The sequence below is a fragment of the Pan troglodytes genome, chromosome X, assembly GCF_028858775.2.
Source record: "Pan troglodytes isolate AG18354 chromosome X, NHGRI_mPanTro3-v2.0_pri, whole genome shotgun sequence".
In the NCBI taxonomy this organism is placed as follows: Eukaryota; Metazoa; Chordata; class Mammalia; order Primates; family Hominidae; genus Pan; species Pan troglodytes.
In genome coordinates this window covers 24,346,427-24,373,306 of record NC_072421.2, presented here as the reverse complement: position 1 = coordinate 24,373,306, position 26,880 = coordinate 24,346,427, and the positions used below count along the sequence as shown (strand labels likewise).

The following is a 26,880-nucleotide window of genomic DNA, read 5'->3' as shown; positions in this document are numbered from 1 at the left end:
GGGATTCGCTAGCGGCGCCCTCTAGTGGCGCTTCGCGGAGCCTTGGCGGAAACCCTACTGGGAGCCGGTGTGTCCCCCAGTAACATTTGCAAATGAAAGAAGGTAATTCCCTCTGCAGCCCCCCCGCCCCGACAAGTGACCTTGCTCTTTTCTCCTTGGCCAGTGGGAAGCAAACTCAGGAGCCCTGGCCTTAGGAGATGGGAGGAAGACTAAAGCAGCAGTTCTCAAAATGTGATCCGGGAGACCCTGCAGATCCCAAGATCCTTTCTAGAGTTTCGGTGGGAGAACTAGTTTTAGAATTATAGACGTCATTTGCCTTTTAAACTCACAATGGAATTTTCCAGAGGCGACCTGATGTCTAATGATGACACTGCTCTTATGACCAAAGGAATGTGAGCTCGTATATTCTTTTAGAATTTCCTAAGGTAGGTTATTTGGATTTCCCAATAATCTTTTTTCTTTATACTTGTAGTTTTTAGAGTTGACGGCATATTTTTTCTTACTTTTCTAACCTTCTTATACCTTCTTAAATCTCTAATCTTCCTTGACACTTGATCTTGACACTTTTCCTTCTGCCCGAGGTACGTTCTTCATAATTTCCTTTAGTAAAGATCTGCTTTTGCCAAACGTTCTCAGTTTTGCTTATCTGAATGTGTCTTTAATTCATCTTATAATTCTTTTTTTAGACTAGTCAAGTGCAGTAGTCAGAGTAAAATAAGGAGTTTGATCTGTAACTGATTGTGAACAATCAACTGAGATAACTCACTACCTTTGGACCAGCCCATCTTAAAATTCTTGAAGGGTTTATTTCATAGTTTATAGATTTTGAGGTTCAGAAGTTTTCCTCTTTCAGCACATTGATGGTATCTGTCTTCTGACTTCGGTTGCTGTTGAAAGTTGTTGTAATCCCTACTTGATTCATCTTCTGTGCTTCATTTCCTTTAACTTTTTTTTGAAATAATTATACATTTACAGAATATGTGATGATGTCATTGCTCTGGTGACTAAAAGAATATGTGCTTGTGTATTACTGTTTTTTACAATTTTCGAAGGTAAGGTCTTTGGATTCCTTGATAAGTTTTTTTTTTTTTTTTTTTTGGTAGAGATAGGGCCTCACCATCTTGCCCAGGCTGGTCTCGAACTCCTGGGCTCAAGTGCTCCTCCCACCTCGGCCTCCCAAAGTGCTGGGATTACAGGTGTGAGCCACCGTGCCCGGCCAAAACAATCACTATTCTATTAAACTAAGCAACCCAAACAGAAGATGGCTTTGGTTTTGCTTTAGCTACGCAGCTATCACTAGCGCTTAGTCATAGCGGTCTAATTTACTGTTACCAGGAAATGTATAACAAGCTCTCCTAAGTCCTGACATTTTAGACAGAAGCAGAGGAGGAAAAGGCCTTCTGGTCATCCATAAGGTCTAGCCAACACTGTCAGGAAAGACTAGTAGCTGTAATTTGGCAGTTGAGAATCAGTGGTTTTTAAAGATCTTTGAGAAAGACCTTTGAGTTTCATAATCTCCCAGGGTGACTCAGGATCCGTGGAATCCCCCTAGGGCAGGAAGGGTAACAGAGAATCTACTTCTGCTCTCTTTTCTACATACAGGATATTGCTAGCAAAGGCAGAGAATCACTTGTTGAATGTGAGGGGTGGTCTTTTGGGGATAGTCTGATCCCTCCTTCTACAGAGGCAGGTGGATCACGAGGTCAGGAGTTCGAGACCAACCTGGCCAACATGGTAAAACGCCGTGTCTACTAAAAATAATTTTAAAAAAAATTGGGCATGGTGACGAGTGCCTGTAATCCCAGCTACTCAGGAGGCGGAGGCAGGAGATTCGTTTGAACCCAGGAGGCGGAGGTTGCAGTGAGCCGAGATGGCGCCATTGCACTCCAGCCTGGGCAACAGGGCAAGACTCCGTCTCAAAAAAAAAAAAAAAAAAAAAAAAAGAAAAAACATTGTGGAATAGTGATTGTTTCATTAAAATGCATTATAATTTTTTCTGTTTGTTTTTCCGGTTTAAGTTTCTTTTTTCTTTCTTTCTTTCTTTCTTTTCTTTTCTTTTTTTTTTTTTTGAGATGGAGTCTCACTCTGTCACCCAGGCTGGAGTGCAGTGGCGTGATCTCCCCTCACTGCAACCTCCGCCTCCCGGGTTGAAACCATTCTCCTGCCTCAGCCTCTCGAGTAGCTGGGACTACAGGCACACGCCACCACGCCTGGCTAATTTTTGTATTTTTAGTAGAGACAGGGTTTCATCATATTGGTCAGGCTAGTCTCAAACTCCTGACTTCAGGTGATCCACCTACCTCGGCCTCCCAAAGTGCCGGGATTACAGGCGTAAGCCACAGCGCCTGGCTCAGTTTAAGTTTCATGATCTTTTGCTTTGCTTTGTCCTTATGACAAGAAGAACCTATTCTGAAAAACAGATGGTGGCCAGGTGTGGTGTCTCATGCCTGTAAACCCAGCACTTTGGGAGGCTGAGGTGGATGAATCGCTTGAGCCCAGGAGTTTGAGACCATCCTGGGTAACATAGGGAAACTCCGTCTGTACAAAAAAAATACAAGAATTAGCTGGGTGTGGTGGCGTGTGCCTGTATCCCAGCCATTATACTTGGGAGGCTGAGGTGGGAGGATCACTTGAGCCCAGGAGGTCGAGGCTGCAGTGAGCCATGATCGCGCCACTGCACTCCAGCCTGGGTGACAGAGCGAGACCCTCTCTCAAAAAAACCGAAACAAAACAGACGGCTAAAAAAGACCACTGTGACTGTGTTTGTGGACATGAAGAAGCCTAGAACCCTAAGAAGTTTGAATGTTTTTCATGGCAGTGAATCACATTATGCTTTTCCATTGTCATGAATGGATAGATGCAACCAACATTACATATATATATATATATTTTTAAACAGAGTCTCACTCTATTGTCCAGGCTGGAGTGCAATGGCACAATCTCGGCTCACTGCAACCTCCGTCTCCTGGGTTCAAGTGATTCTCCTGCCTCAGCCTCCCACCTGCCACCACGCCCAGCTAATTTTATACTTTTGGTAGAGACGGGGTTTCACCATGTGGGCCAGGCTGGTCTTGAACTCCTGACTTCAGGTGATTCACCCGCTTTGGCCTACCAAAGTGCTGGGATTGCAGGTGTGAGCCACCACGTTCAGCCATATATATATACACACACATACATATATATACACATATATATAGGTATATATATACATATATACACATATATAGGTATATATATACATATATACACATATATAGGTATATATATACATATATACACATATATAGGTATATATATACATATATACACATATATACATATATATATACATATATACACATATATAGGTATATATATACGTATATATACAAGTATATATATACCTATATATATACAAGTATATATATATACCTATATATATATAACACAAAAATTATTATTTTTTGAGATGGAATTTTGCTCTTGTTGCCCAGGCTGGAGTGCAATGGTGTGATCTCAGCTCACTGTAGCCTCCACCTCCTAGGTTCAAGCAATTCTCCTGCCTCAGCTTCCTGAGTAGCTGGGATTGCAGGCATGTGCCACCACGCCCCGCTAATTTTGTATTTTTAGTAGAGGCGGGGTTTCTCCATGTTGGTCAGGCTGGTCTCAAACTCCTGACCTCAGGTGATCCGCCCGCCTCGGTCTCCCAAAGTGCTGGGATTACAGATGTGAACCACTGCGCCTGGCCTATTTTTTTTTTTTTTTAAGAGACAGGGTCTTGCTCTGTCGCCCAGGCAGGAGTGCAGTGGCATGATTATAGCTCACTGCAGCCTTGAACTCCTGGGTTTAAGCGATCCTCCCACCTCAACCTCCTGAGTAACTCGGACCACAGGTATGTGCCACCATGCCCGGCTAATCTTTAAAATTTTTTGTAGAGATGGGAGTCTTTCTTTTCTTTCTTTCTTTCTTTTTTTTGAGACAGTCTTTCTCTGTCACCCAGGCAAGCTCTACCTCCCAGGGTCAAGCGACTCTCCCACCTCAGCCTCCCAAGTAGCTAGGATTATAGGTGTGTGCCACAATACCTGGCTAATGAGATACGAGTCCTTCTGTGTTGCCCAGACTGGTTTTGAACTCCTGGCTTCAAGGGATTCTCACGCCTTAGCCTCCCAAAGTGCTGGGATTACAGGCATGAGAAATCTCATGTCCAGCATGGAATTTATATTTAAAATGGCATATACAGCTCCTGAACAGCAGGGGAAAAAATGGCATGAAAGAAGGGATTAACTGTCTACCATTTGGAAAACTTTTATTTGGTTAGTGAGTCGGCAGATGAACATGTCCTTACTGAGTCTTGTGCTAGGTACTTGGAGGTTTTAAAGGATGACCAAGTTTTGAAACCAGCCCTCAGGGTATACACATTACTTTTAGAGATGTATGTGGTTCTTACAGCAGAATTTAATCTTTGTGAGAAAGAGAATCCCTGTAACTGAGGAGGACTGAGTAGGGGAAGAGTACTGGGAAGGGAATCAGCCAAGGCATTGTCTTAGGCAGTTTGCTTTAATTGTCTCATTTGATTCTTATAACTATTTTTTTTTTTTTAAGACGGAGTCTTGCTCTGTTGCCCAGGCTGGAGTGCAGTGGCATGATCTCAGCTCACTGCAACCTGTGCCTCCTGGGTTCAAGTGATTCTCCTGCCTCAGCCTCCCAAGTACCTGGGATAACAGGAATGAGCCACCACACCCAGCTAATTTTTGTATTTTTAGTAGAGATGGGGTTTCACCATATTGGCCAAGGTGGTATTGAACTCCTGACCTCAGGTGATCCACCAGCCTCGGCCTGCCAAACTGCTAGGATTACAGGCGTCAGCCACCATGCCCAGCCTAAATTTTTTTTTTTTTTTTTTGAGAGGGAGTGTTGCTTTGTCACCCATGCTGAAGTGCAGTGGTGTGATCTTGGCTCACTGCAACCTCCGCCCTCTGGGTTCAAGTGATTCTCCTGCCTCACCCTCCTGAGTAGCTGGGATTACAGGCATGTGCCACCACACCCAGCTAATTATTTTTTTATTTTTTATTTTTTAGACAGTTTCACTCTTGTTGCCCAGGCTGGAGTGTAATGGCGCAATCTCGGCTCACCGTAACCTCCGCCTCCCAGGTTCAAGCAATTCTCCTGCCTCACCCTCCCGAGTAACTGGGATTACAGGCATGTGCCACCACGCCCGGCTAATTTTGCATTCTTAGTAGAGACGGGCATTCTCCATGTTGGTCAGGCTAGTCTCAAACTCCCGACCTCAGGTGATCCACCTGCCTCGGCCTCTGAATGTGCTGGGATTACAGGTGTGAGCCACTGCACCCGGCCAATTTTTTTTTCTTTAAAATTTTAGTAGAGACGGGGTTTTGTCCTGTTGGCCAGGCTGATCTCGAACTCCTGACCTCAGGGGATACTCCTGCCTCGGCCTCCCAAAGTGCTAGGATAACAGGCGTAAGCCACCACACCAGGCCCTATTTTTTTTTTTAAACAGGGTCTTGCTCTGTTGCCCAAGCTGGAGGGCAATAATGCAAGCATGGCTCACTGCAACCACAACTCCTGGACTCAAGCAATCCTCCCATCTCAACCTCCCGAGTGGCTAGGACCACAGGCACATGCTGCCATGCCTGGCTAATCTTTAAAATTTTTTTGTAGGGGTAGGATCTTGCTAAGTTGCCTAGGCTAGCCTCGAACTCCTGGCTTCAAGCACTCCTCCTGCCTCAGCCTCCCAAAGTGCTGGGATGACAGGTGTGAGCTGCCATGCCTGGCTGTTACAACTGTCTTGTGAAGTAAGTAATAGCACTGTCTTTACAGCTGGCAAAACCTGAGGCTCAACAGGGGTTACAAAATTGTTAAAGCTGGGACATGATAGAGTTATGAATGTTTATGATTTAAGACTGGTTTTGTTTGACCAAGGGCCACTGCTCTCTACCATTCTACCATGAACACTTTTTTTTTTTTTTTTTGACATAGTCTCATTCTGTCACCCAGGCTGGAGTGCAGTGGTGCGATCTTGGCTCACTGCAACCTCCGCTTCCCAGGTTCAAGCGATTCTGGTGCCTCAGCCTCCCAAGTAGCTGGATTACAGGCATGTGCCACCAGGCCCGGTTAATTTTTGTATTTTTAGTAGAGATGGGGTTTCACCATGTTGGCCAGGCTGGTCTCCAACTCCTGACCTCATGTGATCTGCCTGCCTCGGCCTCCTAAAGTGCTGGGATTACAGGCGTGAGCTACCGCGCCTGGCCCTATTTTCTTTTTTTTTTTTTTTTTTTGGATATATACCCAGAAGTGGGATTGCTGGATCATGTTACTTAAATTTTTAACTTTTTGAGGAATCTCCCTGCTGTTTTCCATAGCAGCCGCACTGTTTTACATTCCCAACAGTGCATAAAGGTTCCAATTTCTCTACATCTACACCAGCAGTTGTCATTTTGTTTTCTGGTTATTTTTATTTTTTATCATTTTTTTTCAAGTGACAGGGTCTTGGTTTATCATCCAGGCTAGATGGAGTGCAGTGGCATGATCCTAGCTCATTGAACCCTGAACTCCAGGGCTCAGGCAATCCTCCCACTTCAGCCTCCCAAAGCACTGGAATTACAGGTGTGAGCTACCATGCCTGGCCTTTCTTTAATTTAAAAAAATTTAAAAGTATTTTTATGTAGAGATGGGGGTCTCACTATCTTGGCCAGGCTGGTCTTGAACTCCTAGGCTCAAGTAATCCTCCTACATAGGCCTCCCAAAGTGTTGAGATTACAGGCGTGAGCCACCACACCTGGCCACCTTTCAAAAAATAGTGGCAGTTAAAATAGATGTGAGGTGATATTGTGGTTTTAATTTGCATTTCTCTGATGATTAGTGATGCTGAATGTCTTTTTATATGCTTGTTGTCCGTTTATACATTTTCTTTGGAGATATGTCTATTTAAGTCTTTCATCCATTTTTTTTTTTTCTTTTTGGAGACAGGGTCTTGCTCTGTCTGGAGTGCAGTGGTGCGATCTTGGCTCACTGCAGCCTCTGCCTCCTAGGTACAAGCAATTCTTCTACCTCAGCCTCCCAAGTAGCTAGGATTATAGGTGCATGCCACAGTGCCTGGCTAACTTTTTGTATTTTTTAAAAAGAAGGAGGTTTAGCTATGTTGGCCAGGCTGGTCTCAAACTTCTGGCCTCAAGTGATCCGCCTGCCTCGGCCTCCCAAAGTGCTGGGATTATAGGCGTGAGCCACTGTGCCCAGCCTCCTTCATCCATTTTTAAATTGTGTTATTTGTTGTTTTGGGTGCTTTTTTTTTTTTTTTTTGGAGATGGAGTCTAGCTCTGTCACCCAGGCTGGAGTGCAGTGGTGCGATCTTAGCTCACTGCAACCTCTGCCTCTCAGGCTCAAGCAATTCTCCTGCCGCAGCCTCCTGAGTAGCCAGGATTATAGGCGCATGCCACCATGCCTGGCTAGTTTTTGTATTTTAGTAGAGATGGGGTTTCACCTTGCTGGCCAGCCTGGTCTTGAACTCCTGACCTCAGGTGATCCACCTGCCTCGGCCTCCCAAAGTGCTGGGATTACAGGCGTGAGCCACCGCTTCTGGCATAGCCAAAACTTATTAAGGTCTGTTTCCTACCAAGCATTGTACTTGGGGAGTGCCAAAATAAATATGGCATAGTACCTGCCCTCTGGGGACTCACAGTTCAATATTACAAGCCCTTAAGGTACTGGTTCTGGTAAGAAAGGATCCAGCCTTCTGGAGAAAAAGGACAGGTACAATTAGAACTGAGGGGCAGATACACGATTTGTAACCCATTCTGTGTGACCTACCTCCTCCGGGCAGCCCTTCCTCTCTCCCCTCCTGAGACTGTGTCTAAAAGGAAGACTACTGCCTATCACTCAGCTCAGAGATCAAGCCTTTAACTCCTTATAAATACTTACGATATCTGAAAAGTGCAGTCAACTATCCTTAGGCCTCCTAAAGTGTCAGCTCTTGGTGGGCGCCATGGCTCACGCCTATAATCCCAGCATTTTGGGAGGTTGAGTTGGGTGGATTGCTTGAGCCCAGGAGTTTGAGACCAGCCTGGGCAACATGGCAAAACCCCACCTCTACAAAAAACACAAAAATTAGCTGGACATGGTGGTACATATCTGTAGTCCCAGCTACTTGGGAGGCTGATGTAGGAGGATCACATGACTCCTAGAACTTAGCTTCTGAAATGCCACTCCTGCACATCTTGGGTTTGGGTTTATTCCTTTTTTTTTTTTTTTTTTTTTTTGAGTCAGGGTCTCGCTCTGTCTCCAAGGCTGGAGTGCAGAGGTGCAATCATAGCTCGCTGCAGCCTTGAACTCCTGGACTCAAACAGTCTTCTCAACTCAGCTTCCCATGTAGCTGAGACTGTGAGTATGTGCCACCTGGCTGGGCGCGGTGGCTCACACCTGTAATCCCAGCACTTTAAGAGGCTGAGGCGGGCAGATCACAAGGTCAAGAGATGGAGACCATCCTGGCCAACATGATGAAACCCCATCTCTACTAAAAATACAAAAATTAGCCAGGCGTGATGGTGCACACCTGTCGTCCCAGCTACTTGGGAGGCTGAGGCAGGAGAATAGCTTGAACCTGGGAGGTGGAGGTTGTAGTGAGCCAAGACTATGCCACTACACTCCAGCCTGGAGACAGAGCGAGAGTTTGTCTCAAAAAAAAAGAAAAAGTATCTGCCACCATACCCAGCTAATATTTTACTTTTTGAAGAGATGGGGTCTCACTATGTTGCCCAAGCTGGTCTCAAATTCCTGGGCCCAAGCGTTCCTCCCACCTTGGCCTCCCAAAGTGCTGGGATTACAGGTGTGGGCCACCATGCCTGGTCCACGTCTTGCGTTTATATACCTAGATTGTGCTCAGGTTTATGATTCTACACCTGATCTTATTAGAATTCCGTTGAATTTGTCTTTAATTCTCCATTTTCTCTTTGAATTCTGACCCTATCGCACAAGGATTTTTTTTCCTCCCTAATCCCTCTCCTCTCAGCCTCTTTTCAGAATCATCTGCAAACCAGTTCCATAAATGGCTTTTATTTGGCCAAGAGGCTCATATAGTCTGAGCAACAGAAAGTAAAGATAATGAATATAGAATTTTTTCTGATGCACTCTATCTTCAATACTTTGAAAATAATCAGGCCGGGTGCAGTGGCTCACGCCTGTAATCCCAGCACTTTGGGAGGCTAAGTTGGGCAGATCACTTAAGGCCAGGGGTTTGAGACCAGCCTGGCCAACATGGTGAAAACTCGTCTTCACCAAAAATACAAAAATTAGCCAGGCATGGTGGCGCATCCCTGTAATCTCACCTACTTGGGAGGCTGAGGCACAAGAATTACTTGAAGCCAGGAGGCGGAGGTTGCAGTGAGCTGAGATTGTGCCACTGCACTCCAGCCTGGGTGACGGAACAATTGAGAATAAAAAAAAAAAAGAAAGAAAGAATCATTAAAGGGGGGAGGGGACTAAAACAAACAAAATAATAAGTAAAGCCAATATACTAATTCAATTCCATTTAATTCATTTATTGAGCATCTACTATATGTCAAGTATTATGCTGGGTCCTGACACTACAAAGATCAAACAGGGAGAGTTTCTGACTTCTGAGAATTTGCCACCTAGAGAGAAAAAAAACAGAAATGTAATCAAATACATTGTGATAACTGCTTCAGTGAATAATGTGCCACATGATCTACAGGAAGCAGTAAACAATTCTGCCAGGATGGAGTGCTAGCGAAGTCTTGGTGACGAGGCAGCATAGTGGCCTGGAAAGCTACAGAGAGGAAGTGACATTTGTGTAAAGAGAAATGAAACTAAATTAGAGAAAAAGAAACTAAGTTATCCAAATTGAATTTTCTGGTTTCATACTAAACCTTTTATAAGGGGCTAAGAAAATTTCCAAAAAATTAAAGGAAAACGTGTTTATTTGTCTTTCTGTCTCACTTTATCATATATCTAAATCCTAATTAAAATGTCATTTTAATGACAGGCACTCATGAAAGGTGGCCGGGTACCACTGTATCAATGGCCCAGTTGCACATCTCCTGGCGAGATATTTCCCTAAGTGACCTGGCAGTGTCACTATTACCACCACCCCACATGAATCTTGTGCTGGAGGCGACTAGAGCTGTGTGTCCCTCAGCAGAAGCAGGTGGCATAAGCAAGAGTTCCATTTTGGTTTCATTTTCAGAGGACCCCAACTGCGCGCTCTGCAAGAAATAATGTGCCTCTCAGGATGGTTCCAAGCTGAGCCCAAATCACTGAGGGAGATTCGCTGCTTGCTAACATGAACTTTATTCCTGGATAAACAAGTCCCAAACCGTTTTGTCCATATGCCACCACGGTCAGGTCAAAACACACATTATCAGCTGGGTGCGGTGGCTCACGCTTGTAATCCCAGCACTTTGGGAGGCCGAGGCGGGCGGATCACTTGAGGTCAGGAGTTGGAGATCAGCCTGGCCAACATGGTGAAACCCCGTCTCTACTAAAAACACAAAAATTAGCCGGGCGTGGTGGTACGTGTCTGTAGTCCCAGGTACTCAGAAGGCTGAGACATGAGAGTCGCTTGAACCCAGGCGGCGGAGGTTGCTGAGCTGAGATCATGCCACCGCACTCGAGCCTGGACAACAGAGTGAGATCCTATGCCAAAAACAAACAACAAAAACCAACAACAAAAAAGTGCTTTAACAAGTGCGACTCTGTGAGAGACACTCTGCTAGATGCTGGGGCCATAAGAGTGAAAATAATAGTCTCTGCCCCAGAGGGGCTCAGGTCTGGCTCCTTGATACATTTCACAGATGAGGAAACTGAGGCACTGAACTTTCTGGTTTCTTTCTCTGGGCTGGTTATGCTGTACTCCCTTCACTGAGTATTTTCCTCCCTTCATGAATTTTCAAGAGTTTCACTCTTGTTGCCCAGGCTGGAGTGCAATGGCGAGATCTTGGCTCACTGCAACCTCCAACTCCCAGGTTCAAGCGATTCTCCTGCCTCAGCCTCCCGAGTAGCTGGGATTACAGGTGCCCGCCACAGTGCCTGGCTAACTTTTTGTATTTTTTGTACAGACAGGGTTTCACCATGTTGGCAGGTTGGTCTCCAACTCCCGACCTCAGGTGATCCACCTACCTTGGCCTCCCAAAGTGCTGGGATTACAGGCGTGAGCCACCGCGCCCAGCTGCACAAAAGTTTTTAAGTTTGATGTAGTCCCACTTGTCTATTTTTTGCTTTTGTTTCCTGCCAAGAGAGAATCTTACATCATGTGACATAATCATGGGAGTAACATCCTATCACTTATACCATATCGGTTAGAATCAAGTCACAGGTCCTGTCACCACTCGAGGGGAAGGTATCACACAAAGGCATGAACGCCAGGAGGCAGGATCATGAAGGCCACCATGGAGTCTGTCAGCCACACATTTATTTATTTATTTATTTATTTATTTATTTATTTATTTATTTATTTATTTTTTCCTGGCTCTCAGAACTGGTGCCAAACATTTAAAGGGCAGTAAAAGCCTACTTTTAATTCAACCTTTAACCAATACTTTTTTTCTTTTTGAGACAGGGCTCTCGCTCTGTCGCCCAGGCTGGAGTTCAGTGACGCGGATCTCGGCTCACTGCAACCTCTGCCTCCCGGATTCAAGCAAGTCTCCTGCCTCAGCCTCCTGAGTAGCTGGGCTGAGACTACAGGCATGCGCTACCACACCTGGATAATTTTTGTATTTTTTGGTAGAGACAGGATTTCTTTTTTTTTTTTTTGAGATGGAGTTTCGCTCTTGTTGCCCAGGCTGGAGTGCAGTGGTGTGATCTTGGCTCACTGCAACCTCCACCTCCCAGGTTCCAGCGATTCTCCTGCCTCAGCTGCCTGAGTAGCTGGGATTACAGGCAGCTGCCACCACGCCCGGCTAATTTTTTGTATTTTTAGTAGAGGTGGTGTTTCACCATGTTGGCCAGGCTGGTCGCACACTCCTGAACTCAGGTGATATACCCGCTTTGGCCTCCCAAAGTTCTGGGATTACAGGCGTGAGCCACCGCACCCGGCCGAGACAGGATTTCTCTGTGTTGGCCAGGATGTTCTCAAACTCCTGGCCTCACGTGATCCGCCCACCTTGGCCCCCAAAAATGCTGGGATTACAGGCCTGAGCCACCACGTCTGGCACAGCCAAAACTTATTAAGGTCTGTTTCCTACCAAGCATTGTGCTTGGGGAGTGCCAAAATAAATATGGCATAGTACCTGCCCTCTGGGGACTCACAGTTCAATATTACAAGCCCTTAAGGTACTGGTTCTGGTAGGAAAGGATCCAGCCTTCTGGAGAAAAAGGACAGGTACAATTAGAACTGAGGGGCAGATACACGATTTGTAACCCATTCTGTGTGACCTACCTCCTCCGGGCAGCCCTTCCTCTCTCCCCTCCTGAGACTGTGTCTAAAAGGAAGACTACTGCCTATCACTCAGCTCAGAGATCAAACCTTTAACTCCTTATAAATACTTAGGATATCTGAAAAGTGCAGTCAACCATCCTTAGGCCTCCTAAAGTATCAACTTTTGGGTGGGCGCCATGGCTCACGCCTTTAATCCCAGCACTTTGGGAGGCCCAGGTTGGTGGATCACTTGAGGTCAGTTTGAGACAAGCCTGGCCAACATGGCGAAACACTGTAACCACTATAAACACAAAAATTAGCTGGGTGTAGTGGTGCATGCCTGTAATCCCAGCTACTAGGGAGGCTGAGGCAGGATAATCACTTCAACCTGGGAGGAGGAGCTTGCAGTGAGCCGAGACCATGGCTCTCCAGCCTGGGTGACAGAGCGAGACTCCATCTCAAAAAAAAAAAAAAAACCCACCAAAATTTAGCTGAGCATGGTAGCAGGCACCTGTAATTCTAGCTACTCGGGAGGCTGAGGCAGGAGAATTGCTTGAACCCAGCAGGTGGAGGTTGCAGTCAGCCGAGATCTTGCCACTGCACTCCAGCCTAGGCGACAGAGTGTCCAGCCTAGGAGACTCCATCTCAAAACAACAACAACAACAACAACAACAACAACAACAAACAAGTATCAGCTCTTTGAATCTAGGTATAGAGGTTACTCAGTAAGAAGATCATAGTAAATAATTGCCTGTTAGTGCACAAAGCATAAGACACCTCCTCTTTTCTCTGTGGCCTCTGGGTACATGCAGTAAATTTTAAAGTTCAAAATCCAGCTTACCAACCTTTGTACCATTTGTCAACTGGCAACTAAATGTTAACAGTGAATCCAGGAAAATAGAGGATGCTTCAAAGAAGGAAACGCGACAGTACCCTGCACCCAAGCAGCCTCTGGCCTGAGGAACAAGGAACAGACCAATGTTCTGGCCCTGGTGCAAGTGAATGTTTGGCATAGTCTGCTGGCAACAACAGAAGTTATTACCTGAAAACTCATTCTGAAGGTGGAGGATGTTGGGGTGAGTCATTCCTTTTGGGAGGATGATGGAGGTAGGGGAAGGGTGCAAGAAGATCAAAAGGGGACCCAGAACCATAGGACTGAGAGAAGTGTAGTACATTTTAGGGTCTCCTTATGAGATTAATTATAGGAGGGTACTACAGCAGAGGGAAAACAAAATATGCAACCAGCATTTCTTCCATTTCTTTGTGCCTATTGTGAGTGGTATTCCTTTTTTGGCATTGTACAAATGTGATTTCATTTAGTTTTTTTTTTTTTTTTTTTTTTTGAGATGGAGTCTCGCTCTGTCGCCCAGGCTAGAGTGCAGTGGCACGATCTCGGCTCACTGCAACCTCCGCCTCCCAGGTTCAAGCGATTCTCCTGCTTCAGCTTCCTTAGTAGCTGGGATTACAGGCGCGCACCACCACAGCTGGCGGATTTTTGTATTTTTAGTAGAGACGGGGTTTCACCAAGTTGGCCAGTATGGTCTCAAACTGCTGACCCCAAGTGATCCTCCCGCCTCGGCGTCCCAAAGTGCTGGGATTACAGGTGTGAGCCACCGCGCCCGGCCCTGGCCTCATTTAATCTTAATTACCATGTGTTGTTACTTATTTTTTATGTATGTCCTGCTTTCTTATCTGGAGTCTATTAAATTAGAAAATATTTGTTGTACTCCAAAAAGGAGAGATTAATTGTACATTTCCATTCTAGAGGGTCAGGGAAAACTAGGAATAAAACCAGCCGTTTAAATAAAACTGGTCTGGATGAATATGATCTAGAAGTATAAGGGTTTTCTTCAAAGCCTTACATCCTCTACTGTTGAGATTTCTGTCATCTTAGAAGCATAGAAAGTAATTCTGTATTCCACATCCCTCATCTAAAAGCTAAGAAAACTGAAGCCCAGAGAAGGTAAAGTAATTGTCCCAGGTCACCCAGCTAGAAAGTGGCAGATAGTTGACTGGAAACCTCATTAAAAAGGCCAGGTGCAGTGGCTCATGCCTATAATCCCAGCACTTTGGGAGACCGAGGCGGACGAATCACCCGAGGTCGGGAGTTCGAGACCAGGCTGACCAACATGGAGAAACCCCGTCTCTACTAAAAATACAAAAAATTAGCCGGACATAGTGGCACATGCCTGTAATCCCAGCTACTCAGGAGGCTGAGGTAGGAGAATCGCTTGAACCCGGGAGGTGGAGGTTGCGGTGAGCCGAGATCGTGCCATTGCACTCCAGCCTGGGCAATAGGATCGGAACTCCGTTTCAAAAAAAAAAAAAAAAAAGAAACCTCATTAAAAAAGAAAGAGAGTCAGAAATACAGCTGAGATTTACTGCCTTTTTTTTTTTTTTTTGAGATAGAGTCTTGTTCTGTCCGCCAGGCTGGAGTGTGGTGGCGCGATCTCAGCTCACTGCAACCTCTGTCTCTCGGGTTCAAGCAATTCTCCTGCCTCAGCCTCCTTAGTAGCTGGGATTACAGGCACGTGCCACCATCCCCAGCTAATTTTTTGTATGTTTAGTAGAGATGGGTTTTCGCCATGTTGGCCAGGCTGGTCCCAAACTCCTGACCTCAAGTGATCTGCCTGCCTCTGCTTGCCAAAGTGCTGGGATTACAGGCGTGAGCCACCATGCCTGGCTGGTTTACTGACTTTGAAGTCAAGAAATCTTTTACTGTACTACTGTGCAATTATGACCCTCATAGATTTTTCTGGCAGAAATGGTAAATAAAAAAAACAGACGTGGCCGGGTGTGGTGGCTCACGCCTGTAATCCCAGCACTTTGGGAGGCGAGGTGGGCGGATCACGAGGTCAGGAGTTCAAGACCAACATAGGGAAATCCCATCTCTACTAAAAATACAAAAAATTAGCCGGGCATGGTGGCGGCGCCTGTAATCCCAGCTACTCGGGAGGCTGAGGCAGGAGAATGGCTTGAACCCAGGAGGCAGAGGTTGCAGTGAGCTGAGATCGCGCCATTGCACTCCAGCCTGGGCGACAGAGCAAGACTCCGTCTCAAAAAAACAAAACAAAACAAAACAAAACAAAAAGAGATCGAGACCATCATGGCCAGCACGGTGAAACCCCATCTCTACTAAAAATACAAAAAAAATTAGCTGGGTGTTGTAGCGTGCTCCTGTAATCCCAGCTACTCGGGAGGCTGAGGCGGGAGAATCGCTTGAACCCAGGAGGCGGAGGCTGCAGTGAGCCGAGATCGCGCCACTGCACTCCAGCTTGGGCGACAAAGCGAGACTCCGTCTCAAAAAAAAAATTTATTCTCTCTAAAAAAACAGATGTTTTATGAAATATTCTCCTAGGGCTGGAACTTGTGCAAAAATCTGTAAACAAAACACTTGAGTCCACTTCTTACAAATTAAGTTTCACTAGCACACGTCTTGTTTTAATTACAACAGGGAGTGCTCTTGACAGTTCCAGTCTCCTCAACCTCTTCCTCTTCGTAAGCCTTTCTCCTCTGCTTTGCATCCCTGTCCCCAATCACAAGAATAGGACTGATAAGTAGAGCTCTGCAATATGGGTTATGAACACCTGCAGTTTAAGACAAGTAAACAATTGATGGCAGCAGTGGCCTGTCTGGAGCGGCTACTGTGAAGATGCCAGCTGTAGTGTGGGAGGCACGGTGGGGGCTGCGTGCTCCGTGGAGCTGGCCGGAGCCCCACCCTCTTCTGAGTTGGCCGGGTGGGAGCCCCACGCTTTCCGGCACAGCTGCAACCACCCAGCCACAGCTGCAGACCTGGACATCCCTGTGCTCTCGGGGGCTGGGAAGACCCCCTGACCCGCAGGCTTGGAAGTGCTTGCTCCTGCTGCCTGGCCTCTCCTTGCTCCTGGAGCCCACTCCGGGGTGGCGCAAAGTTGTGGCTGAGCCCAAGCGCTGTCTAGACCCAGCTGGGTGTGCGTGTGCCTGGGGCGCCGCTGACATGCCAGCCCCCTGCCACCCTGGCCCCCTCTAGGCTTTGGGCACTGAGAAGCACGGGAGAGAGGCTGGCGGCGTGGGGTGGGGGAGCTGAGGGCACTCGGTGCGGGCTGCCGGTACTCCTCTGCAGGAACAGCCTGGGCGCTGTGGATGACATGATTGATGGTGGCAGGAGGCAGACAGGCTCCTGGGCGGAAAGAGGTGGGTCCCCGGTAAAGCCCCACCATCAAGCCAGGGAGGCCTGAAGCCCAGGGGCTAGGCTGTCAGTCCCGGGTGAAGTCTGTGGCCCGGAGTGAGAACTTATGGTGATTTTTCCGGGTCAGCCCATGGCCACCCATGGACCAATCAGCATGCACTTCCTCCCTTCTGAGCCTAGCCAGACTCACACAGACGCTGGGACTACCAGCTGTGGGAAGGAGCTACCCAATTCAGGTCTCCTCGACTTACCAAGACAACCTGCTTGAAGAAGGGAGCTACCCACTCTGGGTCTCTTCTCCACTGAGAGCTGGACACTTACTGGGACAACCTGCCTGCGGAAAGGAGCTACCCACTTCAAGTTTCCTGAGAGCTGTTCTGTCACTCGATAAGGCTCCTCTCCACCTTGCTCACCCTCTAGTTGTCCGCGTACCTCATTCTTCCTGGATGTGGGACGAGAACTCAGGACCCACTGAATGGCGGGACTGAAAGAGCAGTAACACAAACAGGGCTGAAACACGCCCTCCTCCCGTCCCCACGCCCCCGCGACTTGCCATGTTGAGGGTGATGTGAAGGAGAGAAGTGCTGTGGCCCTTCAGGGAGCGCAGACCTAGGGGCTCCCTGAGCCAGGGCTGTGACACCCTCTTTGGGGCTCTGCGGTTTCTGGTATCTTCAAACTTCCGGGCACCACTGCATTCCCCTTGTCCAGACACAGGTGCCCACAGCAGAAGCCCCTTGTGGTTCATCAGATCCAGCTGCAGACTTGCATAGAACCGGCACCTTTGCCGGCGCCTGGAGCTGCCTGCCCAGCTGCAGCAGCTGGTGTGTCCGGCTGTGCGCAGTGGCCAGACCCTGCGTTCGCTCGCCTGCACACCCCTCGCTGTTCTGTGCCTGGCTCACCCTTGGCAGGCGTGGAATCCTGGCTGGTAGCATGAGCTGAGCACAGCCTGCCAGGCCACGTCAGTGGAACAAGTCTGGCGGGCCTGATCAAAACTCAGGCAAAGGCACCACTGGTCACAGAGCTTTCTAGCTGGAAAAGCAACACCCGAAGGATCCCGTGACACAATCAACATGCTAGGAGATCCCTGCCACCCTGAGAGGCTGCAGGAAGCTGCCTCCATCCAGGCCTCTTCACAGAAGGAGAATTGCAGAGACCGTAGGATTTTTCTACTCACAGGCACAGATGGTGTCCGGTCAGGAAGATAAAATGCTTCAAGGAAAGTGCAATAGGGATCATAATACTGATGATCTGAGACTCTGATAATGACTCTGAGATGATTCCCAATTCTATGATGAGTCATCTCAGAATGACTCCGAGATGATGATTCCTGATTCTACGATGATTGAGGCAGAGCTCACTGGTTGGTGAATCTAGTTGGTAGAGCTGAGGCATCACAATACCATCATTTCTTTCTGAGGTGAGAGCTGTCCCAATACTTTGAAAATGGTCTACTGGCTGCTCTACCTGTGGAGTAGCCATTCTTTATCCCTTTACTTTCCTAATAAACTTGCTTTCACGGCTGGGTGTGGTGACTCATGCCGGTAATCCCAACACTTCGGGAGGTGGAGGTGGGCAGATCACTTGAGGTCAGGAGTTCAAGACCAGCCTGGTCAACATGGTGAAATGCCATCTCTACTAAAAATACAAAAATTCGCCGGGTGTGGTGGCACATGCCTGTAATCCCAGCTACTCAGGAGGCTGAGGCAGGAGAATGGCTTGAACCCGGGAGGTGAAGGTTGCAGTGAACCGAGATTGTGCCTCTGTACCCCAGCCTGGGTGACAGAGTGAGACTCTGTCTAAAAAACAAAATAAAACAAAAACAAAAACAAACAAACTAAACTTGCCTTCACTTTAAAAAAATGGTCCACATCTCTTCATTTATGTTCTTGCCTCATAGATAGAATACACACTTATCCTCAGACAGGGATTATGGATTTTCCCATCCATGCAAGTGACTTAGAGAATGCCAGCCTTTTGGCATGATGCCAAAGGGTAGTTGACTCAGTGAGTCCTTTTAGCAAAGTGGAGCTAAGTGTACTTGTGTGGTGGAAAAAGCAGGGTTTTTTTTGTTTTTTTGGCCAGGCACATTTAGATGCAAATGTCCGTGCTGCCAGTTACCAGCTGTGTGAGTTTAGACAAGGTACTTGAATTTGAGTGTGATTATGTGTAAAATGAAGTGAATAATAATAGCTTCCTCCTCCTAGGGTTGTAAATACTAAATGATGTTGTAAAGCCCTTTGTAGAGTGCCTAGAATATAACAGGCACCCTCTAAATGTTTGGTCCTTTCTGGCTACCTGGCGATATAAAGATCCCAACTATTTTTGGGTTAGGAAGAACAGCTGCAAATGGCCTAATGGGGCCCTAAAGTTGTTTTATCCTGCCCTTACACAGGACCATTCTCTTATTCATTGACCTTTGGCATGAAGCATTGACCTTCCTCACGAATAATAAATGTGTAATGATTCTTGTTTGCCAACCAATGAGGTATGGCTCAATAGTCATAGAATCAGGAATCATTAGAGTATGGATAATCAGTATTGTAAACCCCACTGCACTTTGCTTGGAGCATTTTATCTGCCTGGCCAGACACCTTGTGAACAGGGTTCAATCCAGAACACATCATCTGGGTAAATTATTTACAAGTCTGTCTCACTTTAGAAGTGGACCTTATTCATGACCTAAATAGCATTCAACTATAATCTACACTTGGAGATTTTTTTTTTAAAGAAGCAAACTTACAGAAAAGATGAAAGTAGGAGAAAATGTTCAAAAGGCCATGATTCAGAATATATCAATTCACACAACTTTTCTTCCTTGTTCTTTTTTATTTTTTTGAGACAGAGTCTTGCTCTGTCACCCAGGCTGGAGGGCAGTGGCACGATCTTGTGTCACTGTAAACTCCACCCCCCGGGTTCAAGCAATTCTCCTGCCTCAGCCTCCCAGGTAGCTGGGATTACAGGTGTGCACCACCACGCCTGCCTAATTTTTGTATTTTTAGTAGAGACAGGGTTTCACCATGTTGGCCAGGCTGGTCTCGAACTCCTGACCTCAACTGATCCGCCTGCCTTGGCCTCCCAAAGTGCTGAGATTACAGGCGTGAGCCACTGTACCTGGCCCTTTGTTCTTTTTATAGATATTTTACAGATACCGGATAGGAGGAGATTATGCAGTTATAATGCTTAGAATCTGGACAGGACAGCAGACATAACCATTTCCCAGACTTTCTATTTTTTTTCCTTTTTTAAAAAAAATGTCAGAAACCTATTTCTTGCTAAATTTTCCCAAACTTTCTTTCAGTACCTAGTCTCTGAAGCCATGGTTAAAAACAAAAATAGGGCTGGGCGCGGTGGCTCATGCCTGTAATCCCAGCACTTTGGGAGGCCGAGGCGGTCGGATCATGAGGTCAGGAGATCGAGACCATCCTGGCTAACACGTTGAAACCCCGTCTCTACTAAAAAATACAAAAAAAATTAGCCCGGTGTGGTGGCGGGCACCTGCAGTCCTAGCTACTCAGGAGGCTGAGGCAGGAGAATGGCATGAACCCCGGAGGTGGAGCTTGCAGTGAGCCAAGATCATGCCACTACGCTCCAGCCTGGGCGACAGAGCGAGATTCCATCTCAAAAAAAACCAAAAACCAAAAAACAAAAAACAAATTTAAGGACCTGTGAATAGTAGTTAAGCACTCTTTATTTACCTTCTGTAATATATATTAGTGCAACACAATTCTCAATTTTGTAATTCTTATTCTACATTTGGAATGTGCCAAATTTATTGAAGACTATAAATTAACACATTTAAGAATTCCAGTGAATCCCAAGCTGCATAAACACAAAGGAAACTACAAGGCATTTCAGAATCAAATGTCTGAAAACCAGTGATTATTTTTCTTTTTCTTTTTTTTTTTTTTTTTTGAGATGGAGTCTTGCTCTGTCACCCAGGCTGGAGTGCAGTGGTGCAATCTTGGCTCACTGCAACCTCTGCCTCCCAGGCTCAAGTGATTCTCCTGCCTCGGCCTCCTGAGGAGCTGGGACTACAGGCATGTGCCACCATCACCGGCTAATTTTTGTATTTTTAGTAGAGACAGGGTTTCACCATGTTGGCCAGGCTGGTCTTGAACTCCTGACCTCAAGTGATCCACCCACCCTAGCCTCCCAAAGTGTTGGGATTACGGGCGTGAGCCACCACACCTGGCCTGATTGAGAGAAAATTTTAAAGATGAGACTGATGGCTGGTTTCTCATCAAAAACAATGCAAACCAGAGATGGTGGAATGACATCTTTAATGAGCTGAAAGAAAAACACTGCCAGCCTAGAATTTTATATCCAGTGAAAATGTTCTCCAAAAATGAAGGCATAACCCAAAAATGGATTTATATTTCAGGAAAGCTAAAGGTGAAAGAATTCATCACTAAAACTGTACTGCGAGAAATGCTAAAGGAAGTTGCTCAAACTGATGGAAAATTATACCATATGGACACTTGAATTTACCCAAAGGAATGAAGACCACCAGAAATGGCAAATGTGTGGGTAAATAGAAAATATATTTTTCTTGTTTTTAACATCTATAAAAGATATTTAACTATCTAGGGTGAAAGTAATGGACATGTATTATGGGCTTTATAACTTTTGTAGAAGTGGCCGGGCACAGTGGCTCACACCTGTAATTCTAGCACTTTGGGAGGCTGAGGCGAGCGGATCACTTGAGGTCAGGAGTTCAAAATTAGCCTGGCCAACATGGTGAAACCTCGTCTATACTAAAAATACAAAAAATTAGTGGGGCAGCTGGGCGTGGTGGCTCATGCCTGTAATCCCAGGACTTTGGGAGGCTGAGGCAGGTGGATCACCTGAGGTCAGGAGTTTGAGACCAGCCTGGCCAACATGGTGAAACCCTGTCTCTACTAAAAATACAAAAATTTTAGCCAGGCATGGTGGTGTATGCCTGTAATCCTAGCTACTCGAGAGGCTGAGGCAAGAGAATCACTTGAACCCGGGAAGCGGAGGTTGCAGTGAGCCGAGATCGCGCCATTGTACTCCAGCCTGGGCAACAGAGTGAAACTCAGTCTCAAAAAAAAAAAAAAAAAAGAGGGGAATGGCTTAGGGTAGGCAACTAAAGGTGTTTATTAGGTTCAGTCCTGGACACACAGAAAAAGAAGAACCTCAAAGGCCAAAATTGGCAAATTGGTACCACTCAAGCTGGTACTGCAGTGGGCACAAGAATACCCTGATGCAAGAACTTTAGTGGCTGAATCTTGAGACAGGGATCTGTATATATATTTATTTATTTATTTATTTATTTATTTATTTATTTATTTATTTTGAGACAGAGTCTCACTCTTTCACCAGGCTGGAGTGCAGTGGCGCGATCTTGGCTCACTGCAACCTCTGACTCCCTGGTTCAAGCAATTCTCCTGCCTCAGCCTCCCAAGTAGCTGGGATTATAGAAGGGGTTTCACCACGTTGGCCAGGATGGTCTCAATCTTTTGCCCTCATGATCCGCCCACCTCGGCTTCTCAAAGTGCTGGAATTACAGGTGTGAGCCACTGCGCCTGGTCAGGTATCTGTATATTGTGGAGATAGATACATCAGTCTGTCTTTATTCATTCATTTGTTTAACAGATTTTTTTTACTGTGTCAGGTACTATTAAAATCTCTGGAATTATAACAGTAGAAAAATCAGACAAATCTTTACCATCATGGTGCTTACATTCTTGTGAATGTATCTTAGCTGAATGCAACTGATTTCATGTTCATCAATAAATCTTCTAGTTATAATTGGGCTTCTCATGACCCTCAAGCAGACCCACATCTCATTATAAATTAAAAAATTGAGGCCAGGCCAGGTGTGGTGGCTCATGTCTGTAATCCCAGCACTTTGGGAGGCCGAGGCGGGTGGATCATTTGAGGTCAGAAGTTCGAGACCAGCCTGGTCAACATGGTGAAACCCCGTCTCTACTAAAAATACAAAAACTAGCCGGGTAGTGGTGATATGTGCCTGTAATCCCAGCTACTTGGGAGGCTGAGGCAGGATAATCTCTTGAGCCTGGGAAGTGGAGGTTGTGGTGAGCCAAGATTGCACCACTGCACTCCAGTCTGGGTGAGAGAGTGAGACCCTGTCTCAAAAAAAAAAAAAAAAAAAAAAAAGGCTGGGCGTGGTGGCTCATGCCTGTAATGCCAGCATTTAGGGAGGCCGAGGCGGGTGGATCACAAGCATAGGAGTTTGAGACCAGCCTGACCAACATGGTGAAACCCCGTCTCTACTAAAAAATATAAAAATTAGCCGAGCATGGTGGTACGCACCTATAATCCCAGCTACTCAGGAAGCTGAGGCAGGAGAATCACTTGAACTCAGGAGGTGGAGGTTGCAGTGAGCTGAGATTGCGCCATTGCACTCCAGCCTGGGTGACAGAGTGAGACTCCGTCTCAAAAAAAAAAAAAAAAAATGAGGCCAGATGTGGTGGCTCAGGCCTGTAATCCCAGGAGGCTGAGGTGTGAGGATCACTTGAGCACAGGAGTTCGAGACCAGCCTGGACCACATAGGGAGACCTCGCCTCTACAAAAAAAAAATTAAAAAGTTAGCTGGGCATGGTGGTGTGCACCTGTGGTCCCAGCTACTTGGGAGGCTAAAGTGGGAGGATTGCTTGAGCTTGGGAGGTTGAGGCTGCAGCGAGCCATGACTGCACCACCGTACTTGAGCCTGGGTGACTGAGTGAGAGACCCTGCCTCAAAAAAAAAAAATTGATATTCTAATTTCATGTATCAGTCTCTTGGCAAATGTGAGTCCTCCTACACACACAGATTTACCTTTAGTGAAGTGACAAATCAAGTTTCAGACTTGCATATCGGAGGGCCAGTATCTGAACCATGGTAAACTCAACAAGGCATTTCAATCCTGTGAGCCACTGTGGGAGACAAAGAGCCACACAGCTTTTTCCAGTTAATGACACCAACTGTGCAGGGTAGCCTTTCCCTTATTTAGAGTGTTTACACGTATTCATATATGTGAAAGGGATACAAGATGCAAATATTAAATTACAAGCATTTGAAATCTATCCAGGGAATGAGTACTGACCTTGAAACTGATTTGGCAATGCATTATGAATTAATTGGATTAAAAATCATTCCTTGGAGCATTCAAAGTTAAAAAAAATTCCTGTTGATGGACATTTAGATTTGTTTTCTCTTTCTTTCTCCTCCCTCCCTCCCTCCCTCTTTCTTTCTCCTTCTCTTTCTTTCTTTCTATCTTTCTTTCTTTCCTTCCTTCTTTCTTTCTTCTTTCTTTCTTGATGGAGGCTCGCTCTGTTGCCCAGGCTGGAATGCAGTGGCATGATCTCAGCTCACTGCAACCTCCACCTCCCGGGTTCAAGTGATTCTCCTGCCTCAGCCTCCCAAGTAGCTGGGATTACAGGCGTCTGCCACCAGGCCCGGCTAAATTTTTGTATTTTTAGTAGAGATGGGGTTTCACCATGTTGCTCAGGCTGGTTTCAAACTCCTGAGCTCAGGCAATCTGCCCGCCTCGGCCTCCCAAAGGGCTGGGATTCCAGGCGTGAGCCACTGTGCCTGGCCTTGTTTTTCTTTTCTTTGGCCATTTCAAACAATGTTGTTTGAAACAACATTCTTGTGTATGTCCTTGGTATGGGGGCAAGAATTTATAGGGTATTTACCTAAGACTGGAATGCTGGGTCACAGGGTATACAGGTGTTCAACTTTGTGAAATGGTGCTAACTTGTTCTCCAAAGTGATCATACCAATTTACAACCTGTACTAGCAGTGAATGAGAATTCTTGGTGCTCTCTGTTATCACCAACAGTTGATATTTTCAGACCTTTTGGTTTTGCTTATCTGATGGGTATGAAATGGTATCTTATCATGGTTTAAATTTGATTAATGCGACAGTGATCTTTTCATATGTTTATTGGCCATATATTTTTCTTCTTCTGTAAAATGCTAACTTATAACTTTTGTCCTTTTTTTGTTTGAGACAGTCTTCCTCTGTTGCCCAGGCTGGAGTGTAGTGGCGTGATCTCAGCTCTCTGCGACCTCTGCCTCCCGGGTTCAAGTGATTCTCCTGCCTCAGCCTCCCCAGTAGCTGGGATTACAGGCACCCGCCACCACGCCTGGCTAATTTTTTTGTATTTTTAGTAGAGATGGGGTTTCACCATGTTGTCCAGGCTCGTCTTGAACTCCTGAGCTCAGGTGATCTGCCTGCTTTGGCTTCCCAAAGTGCTGGGATTACAGATGTGAGCCACTGTGCTGGGCTGACTTTTGTCCATTTTTGATTGACTTGTTTTTCTTTTTCTTATGCATTTGTAGTAACCCTTTTATATAATTCATTATTCTAATCCCTCCCCTTTTGCTATTTTTGTTACAGACATGTACTGAATCTGTGGCTAGGATACTTTTTTGTCAATAGTATCTTTGGTCATATGGAAGTCTTTCAATTTAAAGTAGTCAAGTTTGGCCAGGTGCAGTGGCTCATGCCTGTAATCGCAGCACTTGGAAGGCCGAGGTGGGAGGATCCCTTGAGTCCAGAAGTTTGAGACCAGCCTGGGCAACATGGCAGATCCTATCTCTACTAAAAATTAAAAAAATTAGTTGGGCATGGTGGTGCACACATGTGGTCCCAGCTACTCAGCAGGCTGAGGTGGGAGGATTCCTTTAGTCCAGTAAGTTGAGGATGCAGTGAGCTGTGATAGTGCCACTGCACTCCAACCTGGGCAATAGAGTGAGACCCTGTCTCAAAAAAAAAGTCAAATTTATCAATGCATTTTTAACTGAGACTATGTTATTGGATACAAGCAAGTTCAAAGTTTTTATACTAATATTTTCATGGTGAATTTTTCCTTTTATCATGTTTGTGCCTCTTTATCTTTAGAGTGGTTTTTTATATTATTTATTTTTTATTTATTTTGTTCTATTTTATTTATGTATTTTTTTTTTTTTGAGATGGAGTTTTGCTCTTTTTGCCCTGGCTGGAGTGCAATGGCATGATCTCAGCTCACTGCAACCTCTACCTCCCTGGTTCAGGCGATTCTCCTGCCTCAGCCTCCCAAGTAGCTGAGATTACAGGCACATGCCACCATGCCTGGCTCATTTTGTATTTTTAGTAGAGATGGGGTTTCACCATGTTGGCCAGGCTGGTCTTGAACTCCTGACCTCAGGTGATCTCATCTTGGCCTCCTAAAGTGCTGGGATTACAGGCGTGAGCCACCGCGCCCAGCCAGTTTTTTATTTTTAAATTTTATATGTTATTGTTTATTTATTTATTTATTTTTTTGAGAAAGGGTCTTGCTCTGTCACCCAGGCTGGAGTGCAGTGGTGTGATCACAGCTCACTGCAGCCTTGATCTCCTGGGCACAAGTGATCCTCTGCCTTAGCCTCCCGAGTAGCTGGGACTACAGGCGCATACCATCACCCTGGCTAATTAATACAGCTTTATTTATTTATTTATTTATTTATTTATTTATTGAGGTGGAGTCTCACACTGTTGCCCAGACTGGAGTGCAGTGCTGCCATCTCCGCTCACTGCAACCTCCGCCTCCCGGGTTCCAGTGATTCTCCTGCCTCAGCCTCTTGAGTAGCTGGGATTACAGGCGCCTGCCACTACGCCCGACTAAGTTTTCGTATTTTTAGTAGAGATGGGGTTTCACTATGTTGGCCAGGCTGGTCTTGAATTCCTGACCTCGTGATCTGCCTGCCTCGGCCTCCCAAAGTGCTGGGGTTACAGGAGTGAGCCACCGTGCCCAGCCAATACAGCTTTATTTTTGTAAGTATTTACCTGATAAGCGTTTTTCCTAATCTTTACTTTCAGTCTTACTGTATCTTCATGTCAGTGTCATATCAAGGACAAGACAGCAGAAATGGTCCACTCCAGTTGCAGACAGTAAAGACCCTGTAGCTCCAGCATCAGCTCACCTTTCTGGTTTTGAATTTCATGCTTATTACCGTCCTGTCATCACTTACTGTTTCCACGGTAGACCGGACTAAGAGATGGGTAAGAATGATACATGTGTAAGGATGTAACCAATAAATGACACAGACTCACATCCACCTGAAAGGACACAATGAAATAGTAGTAAGAAGTCCAGAATCTATTTTTGCCAAAGGACAGTGGAAAGAAGTGGAAATACAGTTTCCTTATTTATTGGCTTTAGGTAGAAAAGAGTCCTAGATTACAAAAATTAAATGCAGACATAGGCTTCTGAGATGACAATTTTCAAGTTATTTTATTTGCAATATGGTGGGGAGCCTGTCAATTAAGTTAGAACTATCTGTCATTCATTACTTTATAATTTACCAGAGTAAAAATAAATTAGAATACATTTGTCCCCATGGGGAGACAAACCAAAAA

At 45.8% G+C, this 26,880-nt stretch overlaps 1 long non-coding RNA gene across 2 annotated transcripts; it reads left to right on the top strand.

Moving 5' to 3' along the window:
- On the top strand, positions 1-26,880 carry LOC134809280 (uncharacterized). 2 transcript variants are annotated; one of them, XR_010154638.1, is made up of 5 exons: positions 1-102; positions 13,249-13,440; positions 15,819-17,949; positions 20,914-21,059; positions 26,341-26,880. It is a non-coding gene; the product is annotated as an uncharacterized LOC134809280 (long non-coding RNA). The 2 variants fall into 2 exon arrangements; XR_010154637.1 differs by having other exon boundaries at positions 1-425.